Genomic DNA, 12635 nt, shown 5'->3' with positions numbered 1-12635 from the left:
TTCAATTAATTCAGTTAGCATAATAAGTGTTGTTACCATTCAAATGAAATTAGTATTAACAAACTATCTTTCCACTGCTGAGGAAACAGAAGCTGCATCTGAAGTGGCATTAAATGCATGTACACATACAGTTTGATAAAGATGAGGTGCCATAAATGCATTTACACTGCAAAATTTCTAATGCATAAATAATTTTATAAGATTAATGTTTTACATATTTTTTTAAACATTCAAATAATGTTGAAAAAATGCAATGATACTTTTAAATGACTAAATGACCAGTAGGTGGCGGCAAGTGTCTGTTTTAATGAGTGAGTCATTTAATCACTCATTCAACGGATTCATTCAAATGGCAGATTCATTCAGAAACGAGGCAAGTGACTGTCCTTATGAATGGGCCACTGAATTGTTGACTCACTCGATTCATTCAAAAACTTGGGATTCATTCAGTAACGAAACACCGCTGTGTGTTGATCGGAGACACACAACAGTTCTGCTGTGGCTTTGATCGGAACTATTTTCGTCAGCGAAATTGAGCAAAAACAGTCAATATTTTGTCTAAAATCTAGGTCAGTTAAATTTTAACTTCTTGTTTATTGAAATACTATTGTATAAAATCAGTGTCATGTTGTGCAAGCAAGCCTCATCTGGCACGACATAAATATATTATCAGTCGCGGTTTACACTGAATCCAATTAGAATTAGAATTATTCTCTTGCGAAACCACAGACATATGCATATCTGTGTGCGAAACAACGTGTTAACACGTGACTGTGAGTGTGCGCGTGGCTGTGATGTCATTGCCTGCGCCGCTGGCAATAAAAGGATCGGCTCGGAATCGGCAAGACGTGAGACTGCCCGGCCGGTCATGCGAAAAATCGGCCGATTTCGACCACTGGCCGGTCAATCGGTGCATCTCAAATTTTTCTCAAATATATACATGCATGTGTTTGTATTTATATATACATAATGTGTATACGGTGTATATTTATTATGTAAACAAAAACTTTAATTTTGGATGCAATTAACCGGTTGACAGCACTATTATATATATATATATATATATAAATAAATAAATAAATAAATAAATAAATATACATACACACACACACACACACATACATACAAACAAAGGTTTGGGGTCGGTAAGTCTGATGTCTGTAAGAAACGTACTGAAATATTTAAAATTCGACAAGTGGTTTAAAAAAACAAAAACAAAACAAAAAAACAATATAATTTTAATCCATTTTAAATTACATCTGGTGCCACTAACAGCAGCAAGTTCCACACTTCACCTTTAACTACCAGAAGTTAATCGAGTAATGCACTGTACATAAATGTAATCAAACTGAGATGTGTTTAAAAATGTTTGTTCGGAATTCCACCACATTAAACGTAAAGAGAGGGCAGGCAAGGCAGACATAGGAGGTGTATAAGGCACCAGGGCCTCTTTAAAAATCAGTTAGTGCAGAGAGAAGCCTAAACTTCAAAGCCCAGCATGCAAAACAGAGCAGGAAGTACTGGAACCCAGCCAGGAAGTGAGGAGAGAGACTGCAGCGTTTACAAGAGGGACATGAGGAGAAAAGGCCCACTGTGAAGGTTTTACGACACACCCTATGGAGAGAAAACCAGCACACTTGCTACACTACGACAGACTACAACTACAGACTGAGAGGACCAGAAGGAATGATGGGGAGAGATAAACACAACTGCAAATGAGCAGCTGGCAACAGGAAATAACAGGTTAACAAGAAAATGTGAGCTTAATAAGTGAGCGTGTTGAAGGAAGAGTTCACCCAAAAATGACAAACTCATCCGCATGTCATTACAAACTCATATGACTTGTGGAACACAAAAGGAGATATTTTAAATAATGCGCTGGTCGCTCTTTTCCATGAAATTACAATGAATGACGACTGTAGCCTTTAAGCTTCAAAAAGGACAAAAAGGCACCAATTAAAGTGTGACAATAAGTATGAGCTTTGAGTTTTATTTGAATTCTTCTGAAGTCATACTATTGATTTGAGTGGCAAACAAACTAAAATGTAGGTCTTCGTTCACTGAGTCAGTTGAGTTGAATCCAAAAACTGAATCAGTCAGAATGGTTTTGTGAACTGGAATGTCTGATTCCTCATACAAAAAAAACAAAAACAAAACGTCATCATAGCAACTTTTTTTCCGGTCATTTTAACGCTTGATAACTCCAGTTCTCATGAACTTTCGTTATACTGAAAGATATATTCCTATTTATTTACTTGTTTTGTAATAGAGACGTTCATTTTTTATTTGTTTTAGATATTGCTATATTAGAATAAAATCTATATTAATGGTAAAAACGTTTGTTGGTTTATTATGTTTGTTTTATATTTATTTCCAAATCAGAATGAAATGCTTTATTCATGGTAAAATAAATAATGTTTATTTATTTGTTTGTACTAGAGATCAACCGATAGCTAAGTTGGACCAAACTGGCTGATAACCGATTAATCAACCGATACCGAATGAAAACAGTGCTTAACTTTATATTAACACTTTAACAAGGAACAATACTTCTACAGCAGCCCAGAAAAACTATCGGTTAGATGTGAGCAATATACTGGTAGACACGATTAACTGGTAGAAATTCGTCCACCGGTAGAGACTTTGGACTATTGCGGTTACACGCTCATGTGACGTTGCTGTGCGAAGCGGTCACGACAACTTATCCTTTGCACAGGTTTTTAAGCATTGCAGTTAAAAAAAAAAAAAAAAAGTTTTTAAGCCACTTTATAGGCCTTGAACGGTTAAATTGTGTGTGTGTCAAAATGGCAGCATTTGCAAGTATCCTTGTAAACAAACAGCGATTTAGGTCTTCAGTGAAAGCAAACAGCTAAGATAGAAAGCACATGTAACTGTATATTGGATCCAGGCAGCTCTTAAAGTGACAGCATTCTAATATTTGTCTGTCTTCCCGACTAAATCATTTTTTATACTTTAATAAGAAGAAATGTATATTCAATTTATGCAGTGAAGAATATTTTTATACATCTGATTACTTTATACAATGTATGTAGTATCTATTATTTATTTATTTGTTCTGGTGTAGCTTTTTATCCTATTGTTTGTAATTAGTTTCTTATTTAATCGCTAACTTTATTTTAGGCTAGTATTAGTTTTTTTGTGATATTGACACTGGTGACAAGAATTATAATATTTCCATGGTATAAAAATGTACCCCTAATAACGGTATGGATTTTTGCCGATAACCGTCAACTATTAGTGCGATTATTCTGCATAACCAATCAACCTCTAGTTTGTGCTCTTATTTACTGCTATATGCAAGCACTGTTTCTGTTTTTATAGCTATATCAGAATCAAAATCAGAATCAATTTAATTAAATATGAGGATGAGTAAATAATTATAATTCTCATTTTTGGGTAAACTTATGAAAAACAGATTTGGGAGAATATGTTTTAGACACTAATAAGGTTTTAGACATATTTTTTCATTACTACTGAATCTAAAGCATATTAGTTGATAGTGAGTTCACCCAAAAATAAAACTGAATTGAGACCAAAAAAGGAAGTCATATGGATTAGATTCGGAACAACATATGGGTGAGTAAGTGAATAATGCCATAATTTAAATTTTTTGTGAACTATCTTCCCTTCAAAGGAAAGGAAAGTAATTAAAACCAGCACATTTACCAGTTTTCCTCTGTCGTCTGTTGAGCAGTTCGTTGAGTGCACTCCGAAATCTTTTGGCTTCCTCTTCACTGGCAAAGTTGAGGCCCATCTGACAAGACTAAAGAGCAAAACACACCATATGACCAAAAAAGCCAGATCACATCCTTACTAATGCTAAAAGCAGTTTTACAAGAACGACAAGAAATTGACTAGCCAAACAAACTTTTCCAAAGAACATCTCTGGCTAGCTTTCTAGTTTGAAACATCTCTAGTTTGCTTTCTTGCTACTGGTCAACAACATGAATATATATCTATAAACACGTGAATATATATATATATATATATATATATATATATATATATATATATATATATATATATATATATATATATATATATATAAATAAAAAAAACTCACATCTCCGGCGAAGGTAATGAAGTAAGCTCTCAAACTACTGATCGTGAAATTATTGTAGAGCTCCTGCTCAAACTTTGTTTTTCCATCCTGCAAAAATTAGATACAAGATATTTTATATATTTAGGTCTCAGATCTGATATCTTTGCTGTTTATTTGATCTCAGAGAGCTCACCTTGATATCAAAGACACGGATAAAATAAGACCTCTGAGGGTTGTCTTTCACCAAACAGGCCACACCACAGCACCTCTTGATCCAGGACAAGCCCCTGTCTGCCCCATAAACCTGGACCACTGCTGAGCACGATGTCTGCAAAAAGGAAAACAATCATGGACTAAATACACAACTAAGGGAATAGTTCACCCAAAAATGAAAATTTGCTCAATATTTACTCTCCCTCAGCCCATGCAAGATGTAGATGAGTTTGTTTCTTCATCAAAACAGTTTGGAGAAATTTATCATTACATCACTTGCTCACCAATGGATCCTCTGCAGTGAATGGGTGCCGTCAGAACAAGAGTCCAAACAGCTGATAAAAACATCACAATAATCCACAAGTAATCCATGTGACTCCAGTGAATCAATTAATGTCTTGTGAAGGGAAAAGCTGCATGTTTGTAAAAAACAAAACCATTATTAAGATGTTTTTAACTTCAAATCATTGCTTCCAGCTAAAAAAAACAAGTTGTCTACCGGTTGCACTTTACTGGTAATATAAAGTAACTACATGGAGTAGGGTTATGTTTAGGGGTAGGTTCAGGGTTAGTACCTAGTTATTGTAATTACTATAATAAGTACACAGACGTATAGGTATGTACATGAGGAATAGGACTGTTAAATATACTGCTACCCCTCTATCCATAACATTCCTTTATCCATTGGAAAAGTCATTTTGTTTAAACCAAGAGAGAGATATGCACAGATCAAGCACTGTTTGCAAGCAGAAAGAGTCCAAAACAAATACGTTGGAGGATTTTGATGTGAGAGGACAACAGGGGATGTACTTTTTCACTGAAGGAACCATTTTTTGGATTAGAGAATTGGGTTTTGGCCAGAACCCATTCACTGTAGAGAATCCATTGGTGAGCAATTGATGTAGCCTAATGCCAATTTCTCCAAATCTGTTCTGATGAAGAAAAACTCATCTACTTCTTGGATGGCCCGAGGATGAATTTTATTTAGCAAATTTTCATTTTGGATTAATTATTCCTTTGATTAATATGATCCATCAAAGCATTCAAACAAATGTGAAATCCTACAGAAAGTCCAGACTTAAGTAAAATACAAACACACAATTATAATAAAGAAACACTATAAAGAATTAATAATTGTGAAATATGATGGAAAATCTCAACCAAAACCAAGTTTTTCAATCCTAAAGTTTAAAAAATAAAATAAATAAATAAATAAATATAAAACAACTACCTTAAGTCCAAAATAAAAAGGCAATGCACCAACACTGCCACATGCTCATACTTTTATGAAATTATTCTTGTCACCTGCAATTTCAGTAACAGGGTTGCATTTTAGACAGAACTGCAAATCAATATCATGCAGAAACTGTAAACGTCCAAAAAATGCACAGAAATCAGTGTATGAATACTGCATGATGTTGCTTGCTGCACACACCGGCCGCTGCAGATATCAAATACTGCTGTAATTTAAACTGCAGCCAAGTACTTGGAGACACACTTGATGGGGCATTTTATTCTCTCTCCACAGGCACTCTTACTCGAAGAGTGTTTGCGTTCCATGCACATGACCGAAAGCAGCATTTCGAACACTTTTTCAGGACACGGGTTACCGGAAGGAAAAATAGGCCAGTGTCTTGGCAATACTGTCATAGGAAGGACAGCCAAGATCTCACAGAAGATGAAATATTTTCCATGGACAAGTAACACACACATTCACACACATACAGGCTAATGCCGAGCAATTACAGGAGACCAAAGAAATCCTGTCCTGTGGTTTAACGCACACTTTAGATTCTGACGAAAGCATTCAACACCACCACATGCCATTGAACAGAAAAGACTTTAATGAAGTCTCTGAATCAATACAGACCTATAGTGTTTTCATTAAGCAATAACTTAAGAAACCACCTGTCAGGACTGCAACACCACTGAATAAATAAAAGAAATAAATCTACAAATTAAACCGTTATCACAATCAGATCAGCATCTCAAATCAACTGAAACGAGCAGAACCAATGATCAACTGAAACAAGCAGATTATTTAATTATGCATAAGAAAAATTAATTGCAGAATTTGTAATTACTTCAACTTAATCCGATGGTTCAAAAACATTTGACAAAAATAATCAGATTAAAAGAATTCATAGGTTAAGAGATTATAAAGTCAAACTTTTATCAAACTAATTATAAACTTTGAATTGACTTTTACAAACGAATTGACTTAGACAATTAATTATCAAACGCAATCTGATTAACTAAAATCAGCAGATGAACATTAATAAAAGTAACTGGATTAAATCAATTGAATACATAGGTTTCTCAAAGGCATTATAAATCATTGCTTGAAATTGATAATCAAATTAAATAATTAATAACCAATTGAATACATAAGCTTCTCAAAAGTAATTTAACTGGAATTAAAAAAATCTAACTAATCAATTGAAGAAATTAGGCTCTTAAAAGCAATTCAATGATTGAACGATGAAACATTTTAATTGATTATCAAAAGTAATCTGATCAAAAAATATTTCAATGATTAACAAATTATAGAAAGTCTAAATTTTTCAAACATTTCATTAACTTACTGATTATTTCTCCAATGAATCAATTAAAAATAGCCTGTTTATCTAAAAAAATAATAAACATTGATCAGTTAAGTCTATTCAAGCACTGAATGTATTGTGACTCTTGATAATCATTTATTCTATGAATTCATTCATCTGAAAATTAGTCCAAAAAACATCTACATCTAACAATGGCATGTGCAAATATTTTATATTAAAAAAAAAAGAATAAATAAATATAAATGTACAATAACTTTCATTCAGAGATGGGCAGAAAAAGAGAATTCTGTATAACTACTCCACTCATTGCGATCCTGCCACGTCAGTAACAGCAGCATCAATAAAACGAGACTTCCCTTCATTTCTTCTGATGAAAAACTGCTTCCTCATGCTCTAGACTGCACATTCAGCATTTGAATACGAGCACTCGTTCAGTCTTGGTGAGCCGAGTGATTCAAGGACATCGCTAAACCTTCAACTACTGCATTCAGAGTTCAGCAAGTTCAAGAAAGAGTCGTGTTTCTGTATGATATAAACAATATACACACACTGCATTCAAAGCGGCCAAACACGCTCACACTGATATGTAAACCTATACGTTCGATCGATCGGCTGGGTTTAATCGCACTCAACAAACACTGAACGCAACATCCAAAAGAGGCGACTGATGGATATTCGCCAGGTTTTCCTAGTTAACTGCATCCGTACAGCATTCCTGTCTGCAAAAGTCTTCGCCAAGAACATGAATACGCATTAAAGACGTACATTTCACAGGGATCATGACTTTGTGTCAGACTTTGCTTTGGTTTGCTTGGAAACCTGATTCTGGATCAGTACTGGCTCAGCTGCTCTATTCATTAAAGCTCAAATCCCCATGGAAAGGAGGCAGATCAGTTCACTTCCTGTCCTCAAAGACTGCTGATCACGCACAACCCACCCCCAACCCCTATCTTTTCCCTTCTCTCCATCTCTCTCACTATTGTGCGATTTGGATTCCGTCCACCCTCTGCCCTCGGTTTATTCGGTGCTGGTTCGGGACACAGTGATGAATGAACCCATGACTGCTGGATCTTGGCCCCAAACGACGTGTCTCATATTTAGTCATTCCCTGTGAAAGCCCACTTTATGGCCCGGCTCTTGGCTGCCGTTCCTGGACTGACACCGCTCTCGTTCATGTCGCTTCCACCTAGACATGGACAAGCAACTTAAGTAGGTCTGATGGGAAAGAACGCCATATTTGTGAATCGGATTTCATGTGAAATATATAAATGAAACACTAGTTGATTCTTGGCCAAGCTTATTCCTTCCCCATCCATTTCAACGGTCAAAAAACTCTGATTTGAACTCAACTTCATGTCTGATTTTTTTCTGAGAATCACATTTTTTTAACAATCCAAGTATATTACTATCAAAGAACATCTTGTTAATGCATGAAAATCTACTAAGAACCAAAAACATGACGTGCTTAACACGTGAATCGTCACCTGAATGTGCTGCAAGAGGAATTTTGGGAAAATAAGGACACTTTTCTAACAAATTCTTCCTTGTAGGATAAGGGACAGGAAATTTCTACCAAGAATAAACAGGGTACATTTCTTTCACTCGAAACATAAAAAAGGTATTTGGACACTTTTGGATATTTAACCATTTGGAAATCAGTTTTAAAACTCTAAAGCTTTTGTCAGATTATTTTAAACTAACTGGTGTTAAGGTGCTTTCTAGTTTCTTAAGTTTACAAAGGAGACCTAGCAGAGTTGTAGTTCATCACATTAACTATGAACATGTTCCACTAACATCTGATAACCAGAACGTACACAAGAGAGTGGCGTTCGAGTGAACGACGCAGGCGAATGTGGTGACAAACACGGAAATGTAGAGGAGAGAGCAAAACAAACAAAAAAAATGGTTACAAATAAGAAACACAAAATTAGTATTTGTAAAGAAAAATGTTGGAGGTTTTCAATATAAGCCAAGAGGAGACTGGATTTCCTTTGCTGTAAACAAAACTGGTTCTACCGAGATTAGCATATTCTCACCGAAGCTTATACCTACATCCATTACGGTTTATAAAGTTTACACAAACTCATCGATTCACTTCAGAACGTCTTTATTAACCCCCTGGAGCTGTGTGGAGCACTTTTTATGATGGATGGATGCACTTTTTTGGGCTTCAAAATCTCGACACTGCCATTATAAAGCTTCGAAGAGCAAAGACATTTTTAATATAACTCCGAAAGTGTTCGTCTGAAAGAAGAAAGTCATATACACCTAGGATGGCTTGAGGGGGAGTAAATGATGGGGTAATTTTCATTTTTGGGTGAACTATCCTTTTAAACTGATTAAAGCATGTACTGTTTTATCAATCTTGAAACTTCTCTCTGTAAAATGTTGTAATCCAAAAGTGTATTATACTGCACAAAATAACTTTTGCAAGCGTCCAAATACTGGTCCTCAAGTCGGACAGACAAGACAACCATAAATAACTAGTGTAAAGACCAAACATATTCACGTCTGCCAATTTAGCTAAATTAGATATAATAATCAGGGATGTAGAATAGATGTCGCTCCATTTACCAAGGACAACAAACTGAAAGTTTCCTTTTAATGCAAACTTGATGTTTTCCAGAATTTGTTGCAGGTTATTAAAGCAAAAATGGGTAACTACTTGACACTGAATACAGAAACAAGAGTCTTGCTGTAATTTGTACTGACTAAATGCTGTTACAGACAGATATAATAGCAGATAGAAATACATATAGATAAGACACAGATAGAAATAGAGAGAGGTAGATAGATTCACAGACAGAAAGAAATGTAAACAGACATAGCTTCACATACAGATAAGATATAGACAGCTAGAAGGATAGACCGATACAAATGTAGATAGATAGATAGATAGCGGACACATTTCGTGGTGTTTGAGGGTCATCTGAGACAGTAGCCTACATTAGATAGTGAGCTGCCTACATAGACAGCATATTTGGGCATCATTTAGCTGACTCAGAATGCACTTATGATGCTGTCTTCGTAGGCAGCTCACTAACCTTCACTCAAACAGAGGGCCTATTGCCATTTACTCTGAAATCACATGGAATATATAATTCCCAACTCACAATCACACAAATAGCTTATACTACAACATCTAATTTCAATCAGAGGAGTCTCATTCCCTTGACAGTGAGGAGGATGCTGATGGACATCACAAACGCGTTAAAACAGTTACCACCGTTGGTTTGCGTCACATCACTGGATATTTGAAAATCAATATGGTTTGCATTTGAACTAGCAGCTAGCGGTTAAAGGACTAAAGATCGTCCGTGAGAGTAAACACAACTTACGATGCATTTCCTGCCCAGGTAGTTGAACAGACACTCGTTCTCCTGCGGGGTCAGAAGCAGAGAGCCCACGTTAGCCACCCTCCTCTGGGGCGGGTGGCCGCTCATGTTGACGGATGAGGCGGATGAACTTGAGCGGTTGTCTCGTGTTAGATTATTTTATGTGCAATCACAGATCAACATGGCCTGCGCTCCGTTCATCCCGTTAGGAATTCCGCATGCAAGTAGAGTCGATGTAGTGTTGTCCGCAATGCGCGGGCGATGCAGATGCGACTCGTTTACTCCTGTGGGTTATTTATTCTTTAATTCGTTCACTTTTGACAGACTGCATAATATAAACTTTCATTCCGAACTCCTAAAGCAATAACGATCCTTCAATCCAACATGGCAGCAGGACGGTAGAGTTCAAGCCGCAGCTTGGGAAAGGGTGGAATGGAATTTGGTCGGAGTCAGGTGTTAGCTTTTGGTACAAACCTACTCTTTTTACTCTTTTCTTATTATTTAGTTACAAACTTCTACATTTAAAATCACACAAAGTCGGTTTTAATATCTTAACGTGGGTGAATATGAATTAAAACAGTTGTATGTAATAACTAACCCTCCCCTAGTTTCTCGGGATGGTCTATCCCTGTTTTCCCGTGCCTCCTGCAGAATGCGGACGGGATGGGCGGAGCCTCTGAGGCAGGGGGTGGAGCACAGCGCCCGCCGTCATTGATAGAAGGTACAGTGTTTGACGGATATAATGCTCTGTTTTAAAGAAAGGATAACTATGCTGCTGTTTTATAAAGCGGATAATTCCTATTCAGGCTTCTGAATGGTAAATATACAGTTTAAAATCCATAATATAAGGTATGACGAGAAACACGTGTTCATTATCACATTATATAGCAACGTTTTATAAGGGAATATATTCTCCAGTCGAAGGATACCACTTATAATTTTGTAATTTTAAAAATTTCTTTTATTTATTTATTGGTTTTAATATGTTGCATTTTAAGCGACATTGATTTTACTGATGAAGTTAATTCTAAAATTATTTTTAATTAAAAATATACGATTTTATATATATATATAGCCTATATATATATATATATATATATATATATATAATTTAATATAAAAATATTAAAACTTTTTTGTAGTCTGCAGAATTTATGTACACACTACAATCTCATATCATCAATACTGATTATAATATATAGGCCTATTTGATATACTGATATATTTGATATGCTTTGATATACTACACACACACACACACACACATCTATAAGTGTGTGTACAATAATACATTATTTCAAAATTTTGTTCCAAAAATAATTGGCAACCCCCTTTCATCTGGCGAGCATGTACTTTTGATATATTATATGTAACAACATTTTATAATTTAAAAAAGTAAAGAATCTGTACTAGTATTTATCTGTATGTTATATTCTTTTGAATTCTTGACCATTTGTATAAATAAATAAACCCCAGCACCAGGTCCTGGAAGTTGGGCCAACCTGAGATGTTTTATAAGGTGAAAGTCTGGCTTTCCCCAGTCCAGACTATAAACTATAATTTTAACATTTTTGCCACTAATTGAAACCACCAGTTATATTCTATTTGGAGGATAACAGCGATCACACAACTGGCATATCTGTGTGGCTGCTGCATGTTTAGACAGTCTTTTCTCATGAGATAATGATGACCTCAGTTTTCCATGGGGATTCAGCACATTCAAAACTGTTATTACAGAGCAAAAAACTTCACTTTGCAATAACCCAGTCATTTCAGTGTAATTCCTAAGCAGGCAAAATAAAGAGCTATCACTTTAACCCATAGAACCAAAAACTTTTGGAACCCAGAAATTAAAACCTCACTCACATATGGAGCATCAGACAATTTAAGATTATTGTTAAAATAAGCTTTTCACAGCTATACTTTTATTTATAATGCCTGATTAACAATCGTCCAGTCAGGGACAGAGTTCACCTTGTTCTTCCCTACCGATGAACAAATGAAGAAAGGAGAGGCAAAAAAGAGACAGATGGAGGATCGTGTTTGAAAGCGGAGCCCTGCCAGGGGACACCTGGCCTCCTGTTAAACTCTGCTACTGCACTGCATGTTCAACATATACTGAGACAAGATGAGAACTATAGCAATCCAAGACACATCCAAGATTACACTATCTTTGAAGATTACACCATTTTATACTAAAATGATTGGATTGTCCTATATATATATATATATATATATATATGTGTGTGTGTGTGTGTGTGTGTGTGAGAGTGTGAGTGTGTGTGTATGTATGTTTGTATGCATGTATGTAAATATATGACAATCCAATCATTTTTGTATAAGATGGTGTAATCTTCAAAGATAGTGTGATCTTGGTTTGCATGCTTCCTTGATTTCTAAAGTTTTATATATATATATATATATATATATATTTTTTTTTTTTATTATTATTTTATTTTA

The 12635-nt window shown here is 35.4% G+C and overlaps 1 pseudogene across 1 annotated transcript in view; it reads right to left on the bottom strand.

The window, feature by feature from the left end:
• LOC306867103 (actin nucleation-promoting factor WASL-like) overlaps window positions 1–10589 on the bottom strand; it is a 29355-nt pseudogene extending 18766 nt beyond the window's left edge. The window contains exons 1-4 of the transcript XR_013786113.1: window positions 10179–10589; window positions 4257–4391; window positions 4085–4171; window positions 3688–3784 (exon numbers count right to left, since the gene is read on the bottom strand). The product of XR_013786113.1 is annotated as an actin nucleation-promoting factor WASL-like (transcript). The remainder of the gene's footprint in view (window positions 1–3687; window positions 3785–4084; window positions 4172–4256; window positions 4392–10178) is intronic.
• Window positions 10590–12635: the final 2046 nt, after the last annotated feature.

Source organism: Barbus barbus, assembly GCF_936440315.1.
Source record: "Barbus barbus genome assembly, chromosome: 48".
NCBI classification, from domain to species: Eukaryota; Metazoa; Chordata; class Actinopteri; order Cypriniformes; family Cyprinidae; genus Barbus; species Barbus barbus.
The sequence above is the reverse complement of the archived record's forward strand: the minus strand, read 5'-3'. Positions and strand labels throughout refer to the sequence as shown.